This window comes from Leptidea sinapis, chromosome 10, assembly GCF_905404315.1.
Source record: "Leptidea sinapis chromosome 10, ilLepSina1.1, whole genome shotgun sequence".
Classification (NCBI taxonomy): Eukaryota; Metazoa; Arthropoda; class Insecta; order Lepidoptera; family Pieridae; genus Leptidea; species Leptidea sinapis.
Genome location: NC_066274.1, coordinates 3,655,733 through 3,675,810, shown reverse-complemented (window position 1 = coordinate 3,675,810; position 20,078 = coordinate 3,655,733). Strand labels below are relative to the sequence as shown.

Here is a 20,078-nt window from a genome sequence, read left to right as displayed (position 1 = left end):
TGATAAAAATTACTAATCACTTCTCACCTGCACTTGGCCGTGTGTGATATACCCATAACCAGTTCACAGTTCACACAGAGTCGTAGAGACTACGGCTAGTCTTAGCAACTTAGTTACTAGCCTACTGCTCAGCAGTCAACACAGGCAGTCAGGCCAGTTGTGAATTCACCGCGCGGAGTGGCGCACGTATCGTTTGTTAGAAAACTATTGTTATTTAAATACGATTTCGAATTCTCTATTAGGTGCTCTCAGTCGTGTTGTTTTGTAAACGTTAGTGAAGGATTTATGTTGGAATGTTTTCATTAGTGGCAATAAGGTAAGTTTGTTTACATGTATCAGCTGTTATACTCCATTTGCACTGTCAAACTATTTTAATAGAGTGTGTGTCTAAATTGAGGTTGTAGCGGAGTGCTTTTTAATAATGCGTAATTGTATACACTGCAATAATTGTTTAGTAAAGTTTTGGAAGTAAGTAATGAAATATTCAATGGCTTAAGGCATTGTGTCCGCCACAAAGACCTTACTTACGTATTTGAAACCTTTGTGCTTCTGTCTTGCATTAGTATAATATCGAAATTGTTCATAGTGCTCTAATAGAATATTTATAAGAGTTATATATTTTATTTGAAACCATCTAGAAGCTGGAGCTTGAGTTTCTCCATGAAATGTTCAGTTGCAATACTTAAATGATCTTGTTTCAATTCTCATCCAAATCTAAAGATCCGAAATCATAGTAATTAAGAAATTGATTAGAAAAGCTACAAAGTCGGAGAGAATTCAATAATAAACACAGACATTAAAATGTTTCATTCTCTAATGCTACAATTTTCATTGTTTTTTCCTTTTTAAAAGTCGTAGTTTGAATTTGTTTTGCAAAATTTATTCCATTGTAATTTGTAAACACTTCCACTGCTTACTTACGGACTCTCCCAGAGTTCTTGTTTGAAAAAAATTATACAGTTTGGTGTTTTCTTTTGTTATAGCTATAAAATAATAGATGCCCTGGCTGTCCGATTGTTTAGATAATGTTTACTAAAGAGCCCTTTTTTTAAAATAAAAATTTCAATGTTTTTTCAATTATTATACATTTTGCCTTAGCAATAAGGTCATGATATTATTATGGTAAAATAAATATGATTGGATAATAAACCATATTTAAAATTAATATTTGCAAAATTACTGCAACGGTGCAGTCAAACTTCATCTTTTACTACTTTCATTTTAGAACAGTCCTGGATCCAGAATGTTCATATTATGTACCTACTCTAGTTACTAAGTTAGTCAAATGTAAATTTCATAAATAATAAATTATGCTTTTTATGGACCATAATTTATACTATCCCTTTATTTCCTTGCAGCCGAAATTAATTCATTCATGTCGTCCGAAAACGAAATAATGTCCAAATTCATTAATTGATATTTATCCATGTCAGTGTGGGAGTAATTAGCTTACTTTAACGTAACTTTAATGTGAATCGAAACCGAAGCGGTGAATCGTCGGATACGTATAAATTTGTTTGTTCAGATGTATCTGTTTGCCGGTTTAGCGGTGTTTGATAAACAAATATTGATGTAGACGTCTCTGTGTGTTTCGAAGTAAATATGAGTGATGTGGATTAAGTTTACACTGATGTCTCTAATGTTTAATAATTGCAACTCGGAATTCGTACCGACTATTTCTAACACAGCTGTCGCAATTCTATATATTTAAAGCCTATGTTTATTTTGATAAAGGGCAGTAGTGTCTTCATCATTTACCATAGTGTCATAGATTAGTTCATTCTTACTAAATTTTGGTTGAAAATCTTAGTTATTGTCTCGTGTGATTTTTTCACAGTTTTGTGTTTCGATATCCAAATCAAATATTTTTATCTAGTTCGAAGATTTGTCAATCACAGTATTTATGATGAACTTAACTCTGCTTATATCCGTTGAGTGCTCACTTTTTATTTATTTTTTTAATCTTAACAAGTGAGCATAAATATATTATTTCCAATATTTATATTAGTATCTAAATCTTTTAGTTTTGGATACAGCCTTTATATTTATTCGCATTGGTCGTACGTTTGAGATCCTCAATCTAAATCCTCTTGAGTAGACCGGTCTGTCCCCAACATGGATTTAATTTACATCAAGAGTTCCTTTTGGTTCTGCCATGGTCCGTCTTCTATAGATCTTCTTTTCCTTGACGATTTCAGTCTAGAGCTTGCGGATATAGGTCAGCATCTCTTCAGAGTTAACTGTTAAGTACTTACCGGCAATTACAACGTTCTGAATAACCTTAATAATTTTTGAGTTCCCAGAACGTCGGACCTGGTTGTAAATAAACAGTTTGAAAAAGTTTTGATGCGCTGCCAATTGATTTAAATAACCTACCAATGAAATGGAAAATGAAGCAGAAAATTGGTCCTTTGGAATATAATTCGAAAACGTGCACAAAACATTTGAAGCCTTAAATATTTATGAAACTATGAAAACTTACGGTAAAGGCATTTTCTAACGGTAGCACGTCGGTTAAATTATCGTTAAGGGATACTCTCTTTCTCATCATGCAAGTCGTATTCGAAGTATTTATAGTATTCGTTCCTTTTTTTTAATGCATAAATCTGTATCCCTAGTCAAAAAATATATTAATAAAGTTATTATTAATATAGGCAAATGCTACGTTCTATTTACCGTCCACTTAATTAACAGAGTTTAGCACAAATTGGCCCAAATTATCATTAAAGGTGACGGGTGCATTGACCGGTTTCTGGAGCATATTTCGTTTACTGTTTGGTTTTGCTGCACTTGTTCAATTATGTTAATTGTCGCAATTTTTTTTTCTGCCCTTAACTTCGAATTAAATCGTGACGTCTATGATTATTTGCGAAGTAGAATATCATCTATCTAATATATATATAATTTTTAAAAAAATATCAATAACCTATGATATATATATATATATCATAGGTTATTGAAAACGTAAAGGTTTTTACAACCTCTTTTATGAAAGAGGAGGACAAACCAGCGTACGGGTCATCTGATATTAAGTGATCACCGCCGCCCACATACTCTTGCATCAAAAAAGTTGTTAGTGGAAGAAAGTTCCTTGAAAACAGTACTGTATATGAAAGCAAGACATCCAGATGATGGGGTTGATAGGTAGAGTCGTAAGTAGGTAGAATTCGGCGGCAGGAAAATCAGGTTTAACAGCTCTAACATACACTCTCCGCGATAAATAAGGTAGAAGACACACCATAAAGCGACGTCTCTACGGAACGCCAAGTGATCTAACCTCTACTAGACTGAATTAAGTAGTAACGATAATGCCTAAATATAAAATAAATATATAATAAAAAAAATACCAAAAAAAACAACCGACTTCAAAATTTTTATACAATCTAATTAATTAATCTAATTCTAGTGACAATTATTGTTATTCTTGGAGTCGGTGTCCTCCAGGCGCGACGCCACCCTCGCCTCTCGCCTTTTCACGTCGCGCGTGCAACACAAGCACATCTCACCTATTACTATGTATATAGTTACAAACCCACCTTGGCTGACACTGACTCCAAAAAAAATTGATTGATTTTGAGTGAATCTGACGTACACTAACTAATAATTTATCTAAATACGTGTAGACCTATAAAATTTTGCAATGCAGCAATTAACGGAAATGCATTGCAATTTGATCAGAGACAGTTTGAAATTCTGCCACAGATCGCACCCTTTCTGTAAGTCGTTGAGGAAATCCAGCGATCATCATTTTCGACACCGACAATTCCATTCTGTCCTGTCTTTAGCTGTACGAGTCCATAGTTTCCCCGCTATTTTCTTGATGTCGTCTTCCAATCTCATAGGCGGTCTACCTCTATTTCTTTTGCTGTCTAGTGTTTGCCAGTCAGTTATTAGTCCTGCCCATTTCTGTGTCTTTTCTCTGATCATATGACCTGTCCATTTACACTCTAATTATTTGAATGGTGTGTTTGTATTTTTAACAATGCTTAAATAAGGGATAGTAAGATATTAGAATGAATTTAATGGAATTGAAAAAGTACCTAAATGTTCAGACAGTAAATTAATTTAAACATTTAATTGAAAACATCCGCTGCTGTAAACTTTAGTGAGCTGGGGATTATCTAAATTCTAAACGATCTGGCCGGAGGCTAGATTATGGCTACGTTCGTGGTAACTAATGTAATGTATTGTATGAAATATAAAGAGCGCAGAAAATAATACTTGGAGTTTCTAACGTTTTTCCGTTTTTCCTTACAGAGTGTAATTTGTCATGCTTGTGCTTTCTATGTGCTTTTATGACATGGAATTAACAACATTTTAAAGGTTAGGTTAGTTATGGTTAAAATAAACTTAAAATATACTAGTAGAGCTTACCGTATTTTTAAGCCAGATAGTGCGTGTTAAATTCTGATTTTTCACTTTGCGCGTTAATACTCAAAATACTAAGCAGCTAATCCTAAGCGTGGCGTACAACTTGACATTAAAATTTGGCTACAGTACCAGAAGATTCGCTTTCGCTTCCTGTCTTGCTGAGAAAATCATCTCTAATGGAGACATTAGAGATGTTTTTCTCCCTTGCACGCTTCTATACTAAAGAGTATAGTCGAACAAATATAGAGTATACGATAGTTTGTTAAAAATCTTTGGATTGAATCATTATTTACTTCCATAACGCATTACTTTGAGATTACGATTTTATGTATTACAATTCACAGTTTATTTTTAATTAACACTTAAGCTTTAGTTTGCTAGCTAGTATTTCAGTCAATAATCTGACGGATTATCTTTTAATCTTTTGTATTCATTTTTAATTGGACTTCGGTTTGTTTATCAACAATTATTAAGTTTTCGGTATTATAATCTCGCTGTTGAAATGGAGAATATCGTATAACTTTACATAAATCTCTTACCGTTGGTTTTGAAAAATTGCAATTTAGTTGAACACATAGCGATGCTTGGCCTGATAGTTTGAAATATATATAATTGGGTTCATTTGTTTTGATGTTCGCTGATAAGTCTATTTTTTTTATCTCGTTTATGCACAGTTATAAAGACAATGACAAAACACTTTTGATCACGGATTTCGTATTGAGATTGCATATGTATTACGGACTTCTTCATTCGATTTCCTGTCGATCTGAAAGTTTATACTACCCTCATCATTCATTATAATTAATTTACCGGAAGACGTCCACTGCTAGACACAGGCCTCCCCCAAAGATCGCCATGACTATCGGTCCTGCGCAGCGCTCAACCGACCTATTCCGGTGATCTTCACCAGCTGAACTTGTCCGAGCTTGTCCACAATGACGGCCGGGGTCTTGTTGTGTCTACCATTTTCATGGGGGTTTGCCATAATAACCACGTTTGGCAGCCGGAATAGGTTGGAAGAGCCAACCTATTCCGGCGATCTTGATCAGATTGTCGGTCCATCTTGCGGGGGGCCTACCAACACAACGTCTTCCGGTATGTGTCTGTCCGTCGAGCTGTATGCACTGCCCACTGCCACTTTAGTTTGCCAATCATCTGGTCTATGATGGTGACTTTGGTTCTCCTACGGATCTCCTCTTTCCAGAAATTCCGTACATAACCCTCTCATAAAAAATAATATTAATGGACTACTTAGTAGTACGGACCTGTTGGCGCTTGCGTAAAACTAACGAAAGAATCGCCCAGTACGGATTAATAGCGATTTTGTGTAAAAATCACTACCTACTTTTGTTATATAACTAGAACGAGGATCGAGTAAGTACCGAGCACTCTTCTTAAATTAATATTTTTGTACTAACGTTAATGTAATAACACATGGTACTAAATAATATGTTCTTTGGTTCTGTGGCCTTGATGTCTATAAATAAAGTGAAATGTCTTTCAAATGAAATTTTGGGGCTGCCAAGTTTTGTTAGATTGTTTTATCTTCATTTAATTATATACCAATCAACGGCTCGTTTTTCAAAGCGTGATTTAACGCGGATGATATTTCAAGACCGTACTTAGTAGATAGATGTAAATTATAAATACTAAATGCATTTGCACTAATGTCACAAATGTCTCGGCTCAAATGTGACAAGTTGGGAATATTACAGGGTAATATGCAATGCGACACACTTAAATATCACAGGGAGTGTTCCGAAGAGTTGTTTCACCTGATTCCTGACGCAGAATTCCACTTTCGCACGACACGCCATGTTAGGATATCATTCCCTCCATCTGGATGTGTGGCGGTCCTCCACAGTGCGGTTTTCAAGGAGCTTTCTTCCACGTTCTACAAAGCTGTGGAATGAACTTCCTTGTCCGGTGTTTCCGGGATGATACGACATGGGTACGAGTACCATCAAGAAAAGCGCGTACACCTTCCTTAAAGGTCGGGCAACGCCCTTGTGATTCCTTTGTTGTTGCAAGAGACTGTGGGCGGCGGTGATCATTTAACACCAGGTGACCCGTACGCTCATTTGTCTCCTTTCATATAGAAAAAAAATAGTAAAGTCTAATGTATCATACTATAATATAATGATGGCATTTATGTATTTTTAAAGATGATTACGGTTTAATTATTTATGTTTCTTAATTAGGTTCTTTAATAATAAAACTGCCCTTTAAATTTTGACTAATTCTAAAAACTTGAATGACAATCCAACTAGGATTGTAAAGATTTTTTTTTAATGTTTATCTTATATATCTTAATCTTTAGTCCACCACTACCCTGTATACACTGATAAGATAAAATATAAAATTTCTTAGAAGTAGAGACGTACCTCAGAATTACTTGTATATAAAAAATACTTACTATAATTTTATTCCAAAACTATGGTTTTACAGTAAAACCCTCGTAAGTCGATTTCACAGGGACCCAACCTCGAACGCGTCTTTAGCGAGAAAGTGGTATTATGCGGGATAGGGATATAAAACGTACTACATTTATTAATTATACATTTATAAATTACATTAAATAAATAGTGTAATTTTAATTACTTTATTAAAGTTACGACTTATTTTTGTTTCACAGAAATATTTTAATACCTTAACAATTACAAGATTTTCAACACAATTTCACTTTTGCAGTTTGTCTTTGCTTTGATTCAAAGAAAGCTGTAAGGCGCCTTAAATCACTAACAGCTGAATTATCAGCCTGGGCGATTGACGAAATTTGGAGGTGACTCCTCTTCGTCTTTATGATTCTCACTTAGGATTCCTTTTTGTGTGTTACTCACATTCTCAATAAGATCTTCAATTAATTGAATTGTGTAGTGTGCCATATTGTCAACAATGGAGAAATATCCAGGAAAGCCTTGCAGTATCAGGGGTTTTTGTTCTTCTGTTGTTGGCGTATCTTAAGTTGCATGGACGGGCGTAAAATGGCGTATAATGCGAGAAATCGTATTAAACGGATTCTATTTACAATACTATGATTACATTAAATTAAAACTATCACTATGGGGACCAACCAAGAATACTGGCAGCATTTTCGCGTTGGACACCTAGGCTGATCCTAAAATATAATTAAATACACTACAATATAATAAGCATTGCATTGGTAAGCTTTTTGCGCTGCAGACAAATAGCAGGAAAGATTTCCCTATCCCGTCTATGATAGAAAAAAATACTCGAGTTTTTTAATGCCTTCTATTTTTGCACATACTGTTAGAATTAGGGCATCAGTTTCTGTATAAATAAATCTTTAAATCTATAATCATAATAATATTCTCACAGCATGTTTGTTTTTCATAGATCTAGTTCTGTCAGTCTAATCTCAGATACAGTATCTTATCGTGATATAGACTTTTTCAATCAGAAGATACGATGCAACGTTTTCACAATGTAAACTTTGATAAACGTAGCTGATAATAGATCCATGATTTGAAACGTTTAAATCGGTAAAATACGATATAAAATGAATTTAACTGCAGAGAAATTTTTCATATGTCAAAAGCTTTCAAAAAAGGATTTACCATCCTATTTAACAATCTATCGAGATACTATTCAATGGATACGGATGATCCTCAACCTGTTTAAACTAGTATACTAATGCAGAATATTTTCATGGTGTAACATGCTTACATAGTCTACTTCTATGTGGACTTTCATCCACTTACTTGGGATAATCATAGTCTGAAACAAACATCCTCCCGCGGCATTTTCAGGTTGATCTTAAATTGGGTGTTTACTCCTTCCGGTGTTTGAAGAAACTTCAGTTACTCTCACGAGACTTCTGTAGATACGTGGAGGTGTGTGTTTTCCGCGCTCTTTTCGGAGCCCTTGAAACCTTGTGAAATTATAGAAACCGGTAGAACAATGGGTACTTCGCCCCAAAATCAATTCATTTCTGTGTCAACATGGTAATGTGTTCTATGACAAATTTCAACTCGCGTTACTCTATACAGTTAAATTACTATGGGGCAATCATTTATGAAGCTTTTTTTAACCGATTTTAAACAAATCATTTATCAAAGAATTTATCGATGGTTTGCTGAATTTCAACGTGGACGTGTCAAGCTCAGTGATGATCCCCGTCAAGGTCGTCCAAAAACTGCAGTCACCAAAGAAAACGTTGATGCTGTGCGTAAGCTGATTGAGAAAGATTGACATGTGACATACCGCTAAATTCAGTCAACTTTCAAAAGTTGCCTGAATTTGCATGAGTCAAATACAAATAATCTTGCATGAACAATTAGGTGTTAAAAAGTTGATTTCCCGATGGATACCGCATTTGCTCTGTGAAGAGCAAAAAGCGGCTCGCGTTACTTGGTGCGTCAGAACTCTCGAAAGATTCCACGCAGGATCCTCAAATGCTGTATACAACATCGTATCAGGTGACGAATCCTGGATATACGCGTACGAACCCGAAACAAAAAACCAGTCACGAGTTTGGGTGTTCGAAAATGAGTTAAAGCCAACAAAAATTGTTCGTTCACGGAGTGTTGCAAAAAAAATGGTGGCAACGTTTGTCTCCAAAACCGGCCATGTTGCGACTATTCCTCTTGATGGACAAAGAACGGTTAATGCAGAATGGTATGCTAGCATTTGTTTGCCACAGGTCGTTTCTGAACTCCGTAAATCACGACAATGCAAGTTCTCACACCGCGCACAGAACAAAAGAGATTTTAGAGCAAGAAAAGATAGAATTATTAGACCATCCGCCGTACAGCCTCGACCTAAGCCTTAATAATTTCTATATTTTCCCTAAAATAAAGAATAAATTGCGTGGTCAGAGATTTTCATCACTTGAAGAAGCGGACGCCTACAAAACGGCCATTTTGGAGACCCCAACTTCCGAATGGAATGGTTGCTTCAATGATTGGTTCCATCGTATGGAACCAATCATGCGAAAGCAATAAATACATTTTTAAATAGTAACGTTGTGTCACTTCCTTGATTCCCGATCCTTTTAGTGCAGCCCTCGTATAGATAGGTGTAACATGTTTGTGCTTTGTGATATTAACTAAATTAACAACCATGCAGTGAACATCTCACTTGTGAAGCTGTGATTAAATCTTGCCAACGTCATCTCATGTTTCAGGGACAAATTATCGATTCTACCATGTAGCCTGTAATTATTCATGACATTATAACTTTGTTAACTTGCGTAGGAGATGTTACGATTAACTTATTTAACAACATATACGATCGCTCTCTGAAATTAACTCATGATTCGCCTAATTACCTTTTCAAAACTCTAATAAGAAAGAATTTAAATTTACATCACGTTATAAATAATACGTTTATATTTTCAAGAAATATATATGTTTACCTAACGTTAGTTGACTGACATAAAATATTCGTATTTCGCCTTAATATTAAATACATAAAATTAATTTAATAGTAGATACGCTTTAATAGTAATGGAATATCTGGGCTCACCACTGTTTGTTTTTTTGTTTCATGATAATAAGGGACGAGACGAGCAGGACGGTCAGCTGATGGTAATTGATACGCCCTGTCCGTAACAATGCAGTGCCGTTCGGGATTAATGAAAATCCCAAAAATTATGCCCACAATTGCGCTCGTCACTTTGAGACATTAGATTTTAAGTCTTATTTGCCCAGTAATTTCACTAGCTACGACGCCCTTCAGACCGAAACACAGTAATGTTTACACCCATAATTTAGCCGGCATCCTGTGCAAAGGAGCCTCCCGCTGCTAAATCATCAGACTGGATGAACTGAATCATCTTCATCGTCCCGCGATCATGTCGCTCCCTTATAAAACTTGTTCTTGACGTAAATTTCCCGTGGCCGTGGTCTCTTTGCCTTTACGTTTGAAGTTTGAAGTCTCCTCGTGTTATGTGTGAGTTGACAAATATTTAGCGTAGTTGTATGGAGAGTTATAGCGCTTGGTTATACTTTCCACTTGCCAAGTGACTGAAGTATTTGCGAATTCGTCTAGACAATTGCCCTCGAGCTGTGTACGGGTAATGCGAATATATATTCCTTATTTAACTTGAACAATTTCACAAGTCGACATCACTCGCATTTACCCGTTTTCAGCAGGTGGTCACTCTTAACTCGTGGACTTTATGCAATAATCTTAATATATATAAATTACGTGAAACGTTGTTTGTCCGCGATGGACTCCTAAACTAATGAACAAATTTTAACGGGGATTAATTCATGGAGTGCAGTTTAGTCCAACTTGAGAGATAAAATAGTTTTTATTTCGATTTCGGACCCATAGTTATTTTTATTTCCAATATTTGTTTTGTATGGACATATTTTCTGTGAGAGAATTTATTGACGCACGGCTTGACAGTTCTGCTGTGAAACAATTTCAATATAACAACAGGGAGCATATTTTACGAAATAATTATTTATGTTATGAAATATTATTGAAAAATTTATTGTAAACTGTATATTATTTATTATGAACAGAACAACGTCTGTCGGGTTAGCTAGTAGAGTTATAATAAATTATGTGAGTACTAACAGCCGTTTTACTTTCCTTCTAAGCTTTTCGAGTTATTTTATTTACTTATTAAAGTTTTCTGTTTTATACTTTCTCAGTATATAACGCGCTGTTTTTTAAATCAATGTGAGCAGCAAGGATCACTTAAGGCGAAGCTTATTCTGGGTAGGTATAGTAAAGACTCGTCATATAAATACTTATTATCTTTCGTTTGGTATATAATAATGAAAAAGTTTTTATTTATTATTTTATAATGAATTTTCATTTTCATTGTGAGGATTTTCAAGGCGCTTTCTTCCACGTACAACCTAACTGGAACAATCTTCGTACTCGGTGCCTACAAGGCACAACATTAGTAATTTAAGAAAAAAACGCTAACAACTTCAGCCAAAGGTCTTGTGATTCGTCTGGTGTTGACGAAAATGAGACGAAACGTTCGTTAGTAGTTAGAAAACAATAAATAATAAGAATGACAAGTAATTAACTTATTATATATTAACTTATGTTATGTTTAAATTTAGCGAATCAATAAAAGCCTTTTAGTATTGAATGGAAAGTTTTTAGAAATGCTTAACACGATAAGCAAACTTATTTTGCTTAAATTGTACGCACAAAGAAAATCCGTAGAAAAATCCATTCGCAATGCGTGGCTTTTGCCCTTTTCAAGTGAACAGACCACGCTGTTGTGGAAATGTTTTCAGGCTGTTTCTATTAAAGAGCTTACTCACTAGTTAGTAAACACGACGCCGCCTTTCGAAGGAAACTTTCCGCTCGGTGCTTTATTATTAAAGAAAAACAAGTTTATAAAGAAACTTATTTTATTTTTGTGCTTAGAAAATTAATAAAATGCGAAAGAAATATAGAAAAATTATACACTGAAAAGTTAGTTAAGATTAACTTTTTTTAGGGTTCCGTAGTCCGCAATATGGCAAAAAAAAGGAACCCTTATAGATTCGTCATGTCTGTCTGTCCGTGTAGGTATGGCACAGCCACTTTTTTCCAAAACTTTAACAACTATACGTGTTGAAACTTGGTAAGTAGAGGTATTTTGTTAACCGCAATAACATTTTATAAAAAAAAAATACAATTGGGGTTTCCCCATACTGAAACTCAAAAATGTTTTATCATCAAACCCAAACGTGTCTATAGGTCTTCAAAAATGATATTGAGGTTTCTAATATAATTTTTTCCAAACTAAAATAAGAGAATGCTAAAACTAAAAAATATATATTATGATGTAGGTACATTACCATGAAAACTTCCACCGAAAATTATTTTAACGAGATCTAGTACAAAGTTTTTTTTGATACGTATAAATGATGAAAATTGTATTAAAAATTCAAATGAAATAATCCTCTTAATACAATTTGTATCGACAAAATTAGCCGGGTGTAACATCATGATGTAGTGTTATTGCGAATTCGAAGCTTTATTGTCAACAGAAGATATTTCCGCCTTGACGTTCTCGTAAAATGCGTTGCTCCACCATTTTATGTTGGCTGCGTAACACGGGAGCTTCCCAATTGTGCGCCACATTTTGAAACCATGTCGCTGATGTTTTTATTAAGTAATGAAACGTTGAGAGCATTATTTGTTAATAATTCTTGGCGCTCAGATAATTCTCGAATTACACTGGCCTGCAAAAGTAAGTATCACACTTTTCAAATTATTTTTTTTTCTTAACTATAGAAGGTAGAGATTTATGATTACAAACGTTTTGTTGCAAATTTTATAGGCTTTTATTCTTAGAAACTAAAATTATACATTAGTAACATTTTTAACTTAAAAAAGATAAAACAATGAAAATAGACATATTTAGTTTAGTGTAAAAAAATTCAACTAAAATGTATTACATGTTATTTAATTTTTAATAACTGGTATTGCCTCCTCGAGCTCTGATTTCAGCTTCGAGCCGGTTTGGCATACTGAACACTAGGTTTCGGAGCCGATCTTGGGGAATATTCTCCCATTTTTCTACCAGGGCCTGCTTTGGTGCCCTGAGGGTAGTGGTGGTCTGCGATTTCTGACTAGCCTCCCAAGCTCATCCCAGGCGTGTTCAATCGGGTTGAGATCAGGACTTCTTGATGGCCAAGCCATCACGCTGATACCGACCTCCTGAATATACTCTTGTACGATATGAGCCGTGTGTGGCCGGGCATTATCATGCATCAGCATCGATCCATCACCCATATTTGCTAAATACGGCCCTGCATACTCATTGAGAATCTCTTGAGCATATCTTTGCCCAGTGAGGGTGCCATTTTCTATGGCTACTAGCTCTGTGCGACCTTCTGAAGATATGCCAGCCCATACATGTACACTGCCTCCACCGTATTGGACTCTTTCTGAGATGCAGGCTTGAAGGTATCGCTCACCAGGTCGCCTGTAAACACTTCGCCTTCCATCAGAAGTGTAAAGGGAGAATCAAGACTCATCTGCAAACAAATTTCTTGACCATTCTTCTTCATCCCACTGCATGTGTTCACGGGCGTATCGCAGTCTCGCTACTCGATGCTGTCTCTCGAGTTTTGGGCCACTCGCTGGTCTTCGGGGTTTCAAATTTGCTTCAGCAAGTCTTCTTCTCACTGTACTGTCACTAATGTAGTCTCTCCGGGTCTGAAGTAGCTGCTGCTTGGACTTCAACTGCATTTTGGTGGCGATTTCTTAACACTGTGGAAATAATATAACGATCTTCTCGGGCACTGGTACACCTGGGTCTGGCATTACAAGGTCTCCTCAGATGGTGTCCAGTCTCTTCGTACCTTCGCTTTACCTTCTGGACCGTTCGGACCGTCACACCCACCATTCTTGCAGTGCGAAAAGCCATGATCCTAGCATATTCTTCAACTGAAAGAGGCATGATAAATAAATGTTATGTGCTTTTTAAGCATAAATTTTTAAAACGAGACCCATCGATCTTGAAAAAAATTTAAAACAGAAAGAAAAATGTGAATGGTAAAATTGTAATTCGGAAACGTCCACTTTGAAAAAGGAATAGTTTTGTTTTTGAAGTTTTTTTTCAGCCAATTCTTAAAAGAAGGTTACCGACTTTAAAGTTTTTATGTACAAAATTAAATTCTCTTTGGAGTCCTTTTTATTTCGAAAGTATATCTTGTGAACTTAAAACGTTATCCCAATTTTAAAAGTGTGATACTTACTTTTGAAGGCCAGTGTATTTTAAAAGCGCGGACAAAAACGCATCAAATAAAGTCTGATATGAGGATCTATTAACTTTAAAGGGTAGGCACTGGTGTTTGCATATCATACAGGCAGGTAGGCAGTGCCTACCTCGTTATAAACCTTAAAAAATATAACTAATAATAACTATAACTAGTTTATTTAGTTTAATTTGGTTCCGTTTTATGACCAAACTTCTATTTAACACCCACTCATAAAAATTTCCTAACGATATTAAAATGCTCAACTACGACTAGTTTGATCCACAGTGCCTACCTTACTAGAAAACCAATGCACGCCCCTGGGTAGGCACAACCTATTTTCATTTTTCACTCCAAAAATACATGATAACAATTATTTAATTGACAAATGACAACTTCGAATGGCCGTTCTGTTTGTGCATTCTATTGAATTCTAAATTTCTACAAAAGTAACACGCAGCTAGGTATTTTAGTTAACAACGTTCTCTAGTGGTATCAGTAATGCTTCAGTGTTTCATGTCCCGCTTTTTCGTAAGAAATAATTTAGAAGAATTTGACAATAGATTTCAAGGATTCTCATACATCATTTTTACAAAGTTAACTTCAAATATGCAATATAATTCATTTCTAAGCCACTTCGATTTATAGGTTTGTTGCAAAAATGCCATAAATTATCAGATTTCAGACTAATATGTTTCTGTTTGTATTTGTATTGCTATTTAAAATGAAACTTGATTTGGGTTTTTGCATGTAATAAGTGAAACGAGAATGTATTATCTAAGCCCTGAAGGGCGTAGGAGAGATCCTCCTTACACGTGTCGTTAAGACGTGAAGCACCGTGGGCGTAAGAATTTCATTTTATATTATGCTGTATCATCGTAATGTTCGCGTTGTTTCATTTATAAAAATATTACTATTGATGCTACAGTTTCGGCTACCCTTTAATTGAATATTTGTACGGTAATAATAGGTTATGCGGCTAGCGTACGGTTACTGGCGTTAGGTAAACATTTTTTGTGTGTGCCTACCAAAGAAATGGGTGTTGTTAGTAAACTTTTCCGACAGTCAGGGATTACAGTCAAATTTTTCTCCTAAACTACACCCGACGATTTAATTTGGAACTCATTGATGTAAACATATCTATCTATATATATAAAAATGAATTGCTGTTCGTTAGTCTCGCTTAAACTCGAGAACGGCTGGACCGATTTGACTAATTTTGATCTTGAATTATTTGTGAAAGTCCAGAGAAGGTTTAAAATGTGAATGTATAGGAAAATGCTCCTATATTAAATAAAAACAACAAATTTGTTTTTCCTTTGATGTGTCCATACATAATTTCTATGAGAGAATTTATTGACGCACGGTTTGACAGTTCTGCTGTGAAACAATTTCATTACGGCAGCAGGGTGCATATTTTACGCGTATTCTTTGTTAAACTAGGTATGTTCAATTAAAAGGTGCAACAACCTACTAACCGATTAATTTCATTTCTTGTCAATGAGGGGACCGTAAGGGCTCCTGCCAATATAACGACTGAGTTTCACAGGCGCGGGCGCATATTAGCTGACCCCGCTCCCAACATTATGTCGCCGCGACAAAACCGCTGACTTCGATGTAGACACTGTGTCGCCACAACTGTTAACTGCAGTTAATATTGCATTAGGACATTATTATTATGACTTATAACACGCCTACATAATCAATGAGAATCCTACTCCCTGACAAATAAAAAAAAAATTATGAAACCAAAAATGTCTGAAGTGGGATTAAGTCTTATGAACGGAACGCAAATCTTGTTGTTCTTTAGAAATATTCAAATGTTTCCAATTTCTAATACCAACGGCACTTGTATGTGAAAACCACCTGTCGATTATATTATTATTTATATTTATGAATATTTCATCAATGCGCTTCAAATTTCGAATGCAGGCTATGATCACGTACGTTACCAGCATTTGAATTATGATTAGGAGGTTAATACCCGCACGCGATGAACCCTTGACCCCGATGCGTTACTGCTGCTTATATCACCATAGATTTGGGGTTTGTCGTTAAACTATTGATTATTCGGAAATTTCAGTGTCTTTTGTGATTAGAATCGAGTATTGAATAATGGAAGTCGCCTGTGGGAATAAGGCTGCGTTTGGATTGCCGATTCCTGATTCAGACGTAGGCGCGTCAACCCTTGTATCATTCTAATCATTTGTAAACGAGTCGGACCTTTTCTTAATTGAGTGACAGTCTTCGCTGAAATCGTTCCTTTTAACTTGCAACTTTATGTATTTTTCACGTCCCTTGATTATTTATTAGCTGGGACGCAATTCCCAAACAAATAAATTTCGAAATAATATTTATCTCGAAAGACTTCCGAAGAAGTTCCTCGTGCAGTCTTCGCAGGTCAAATTGGCATTTTGGCAAATTTCCCCATTAGTGCTTTTATCTCTCTTCTATCACTCTTATAACCTTAATTTTATTTTGATTATGACAATTTAAAAAAAAATACCTTACATGAAAAAGGTTATTGGCTAAAATAGAGTATGTATCTATATATTAAAATCTAGCTGTGGTGGTCCCTAAATGCAGCTTAATTTCGTCTTGGCTGGATCCGTTTTACATTTTTTACTCTTATTAAAATGGAGAACAATTCGAAATGTCTCGTGAGACAGAAATGAAATGAAATGAAATTTTATTTGCGAGAAACATTGTACTTAAGATGTTAACATAATATTATTGATAATCCAATATGTTTCGTCAATTGACATGCAAAATATGTTACAAAGTTGTCTAAACACTACTGTTATACTGAAACATGTCGGACTTCACAATGATGTCATTAATATTTATAAAATTTAAATTTAAAGATAGTATAATATGAGACGTAAATAACTTAATAATTCATTTAGTACCTATTTGTAATGGTAACAAATTCAATTTCATAAAACTATATAAGTTTACATATCATATTATTATAAATTTGACTAATTCATTTTGTATTGAAAAATTCATTTAAACTGTAGAAGCACTTATTTACTAACCACTGATGCAGTCTTCTTTTAAAAACTTTGAAAGGTAAATCTTCCAATTCATTGCGCAATTTATTATATATTTTCAAAGACATGCTGTAACAATTTCTTCTAAAAGATGCAGTTCTACAGAAGGGAATTATGAGTTTATTTGGATACCTTGTGTTTAAAACCTTCTGGCTTTTTTTTTGTATAGAAATTACACATATGTTTTTGAACAAATAGGCTTATCTCATAAATGTATAGCCATGGCAGCGATAGAATTTTCAATTTTTTAAATAGCGGTCTACAAAAATCTACGGGGGCCGGCTCCACAAACCGCCCTGATACACTTCTTCTGTCCAATAAATTAATGCCCTATGCTCACCGAGTTGCCCCACATGACCAATCCATATCTTAAAGTTGAAACCACGAATGCATAATATGCCATTAACGCGGTTTTTTCACCTAATGTTTGCATACGCGTCGGAGGACAAATACATGTTGGTTAATTCTTTTTGCTAATTTTGTCAACATGTGATTTGAAGGACAAGTTGCTGTCCAAAGTAATACCAAGAAAATCAAGAAGTTGTGCTTCTTTCATATTCTCATTATGATAATTAACATTAATATCTTTTCCTTTCCCATTCTTATTATAATGCTGCATATACATTGTTTTTTTTTTTTTACAGGTCAGGTTATTTTCAGTAAGCCATTCAATTGTGTCCTTTCAGTCCAATTGTGTCCAACAGTCGTTCGTAATATAACAGTCACCTTGTGCTCCTGGTGTATTTCTTAATCTAATGCTTTTCAGAATACAACTATGCATAAAATTATAATCTGCGGAGTCTCTATTAATATATAAATAAAACTAAACAGTTAATTATAATAGCAAATAAAGCGCGAGCTAAGGTATATTGTTCTTATAAGATTAATTAAAAATCCGAATTCTCGGTAACAACGTTACTTGCCTAGTACATATACGAGTATATCTATGTATCTATCAGGAACCTATGAGTACAAAAGAAGTAAATCTATTTGAAAAGACGCTTCGGAAAGAAAGAACTAGGAACGAGGCACGTTCGAAATTGAATGTAAATATAAATTCTCGGATCAAAATTTAAACAGCTTTAAACATTCTTAATACAGACTTAAAACATCTCATAAATGCATAACCTTTTAAACAGGTTATTAAGTAATTGCGTCATCCTCTGTCTCATCAAGCTCATATCTTAGTTATCTTTAATAATAATTTTTTCCCCACTTTAACACAATAAAAGAATCATTACTTAGCTTTATGTATTTGGCGATAATTTTTGTATTGAGCTATCAGCCATTGGACTCAGAACCTTTGCCATTCTCAAATTATCTTTCAACTTTCTTTCTTTCGTGCTGTATATGAATATAGTTTTTTTTTTCAATCGAACTCCGTTTATTTTTTTAGGATCGACTTATTCTGCTATTGTCTAAATATTGCCGAGAAAATCCTATAAGGTTTTGTGTAGTATATCTGGTTCTGTGTTCATTGGTAACTATCATCAGTAAAGCTTATCCAGTTAATTTGTTGTAAAGTATAATGATAATATAACTGTAAAATAAATATTGATAATAAATAGAAAAACTGTTAGAATGAATGTTTAAAGTTATAAAACTATATTTTCATACATATGCTTTTTCATGCACAATGATGGCCACTCGGCGGATGTAGGTTTGATACGACTAGAAAGCTATCTAAGATATAAGATCATTTTAGTGTAGTTCATTTATTAGAAGATGTAATTAACTCACAATGATTGTGAAATTAAATATTAATGATAAAAACACTAGCAATGAAAATTATTATAGAGTATTAAAAAGTTTTCATAATTTTAGAAGCCGCCTCGGGGCGTTCTTCATTTGGGGCGAGGCATTGCGTTAGAGTTTCTAACAGTAAAGGTTTCTCATGAAGTTAAAGCATTATAATATAATAGTTGAAAATAAAAGCTGAAAAGATACTGTCGAAGTGTTCCAATAATCCCATGTCGTTTCATATATATTTCATTAGCTAGGAACTCTTCAAAGTCTTTCCAATATCATATAAAACTATTACCATTATTATTTGTTATTAAATTCCTTGATAAAGTACTTTACGATGCCCGGGTATTTGTTTGCCCCAGTTTATACTCGGATATACGCTCATCTCAATCGACAATGTGATCACCTCATTTCATATCTGAATTCTTATAAGTTTTGTTTGTTTTTTTTTTTAATTATGAAGCCTACAACGTGAAATCATCTCTTTGTTTCATTATGTGGATGTATTTCATTCAAAATATGGGAATTGAAATAAATACTATCCTTGCTTACAATTTTAAAGATAGGCGCTTATTTTTTGAACTGTTTATCGAGTGTCAGAGAAGACCTCAACGAATTTCATAGGATAAATCGTAAAAATATTAAATCAGTTTATACGGCTCTTGCAGCCTTCCTTTGAGCTTTATTGTGTCAAAGCGTGTTTGTACAGCCTTCGCACAACAATTGTAATGTAATTTGATCGTTTGATCGTTGAGAGGCGAATGTGTAATAACATAAGATTTTAGTATTTTATTCTCATCTTTATTTTCATTATTACATTTCGTTTATGACTGTGAAGCTATAGTTGTTTTTTTGTGAAGCGTATTGTCAGAGCTAAAATTTATTTATATTTTTGACCACATAAAACTATCTCTCATAATGATCTCCCAGTACCATTAATGATTCGTACTCTTAAGTAAACCCCATTCTTTTCTGTTGCAGGCCTGAAAAGTTGCAATGATTGCATTGGCCTTCTATATTCAGTACATTTAGATTTTAGTTCTTCACTTGGTTTCAACAAAACTTTATTATAATTTGTGCAACAATAGGTTCGCTCAGAATTCACTATTATTGAAAATTTTTCACTATTCTGTTAACGAAGTAGGAAGGTCATCATATTGAAATATTTTGTGCTTATTTTATTTATATTTATTAGAAATGCAAATTTTTTGCAGCGCTTTAT

The 20,078-nt window shown here is 34.5% G+C and overlaps 1 protein-coding gene across 4 annotated transcripts in view; it reads left to right on the top strand.

Annotated features, from left to right (window-relative positions):
• LOC126966469 (supervillin) overlaps positions 1-20,078 on the top strand; it is a 248,261-nt gene that overhangs the window by 86,043 nt on the left and 142,140 nt on the right. The gene's annotated exons all lie outside the window — the stretch shown is intronic.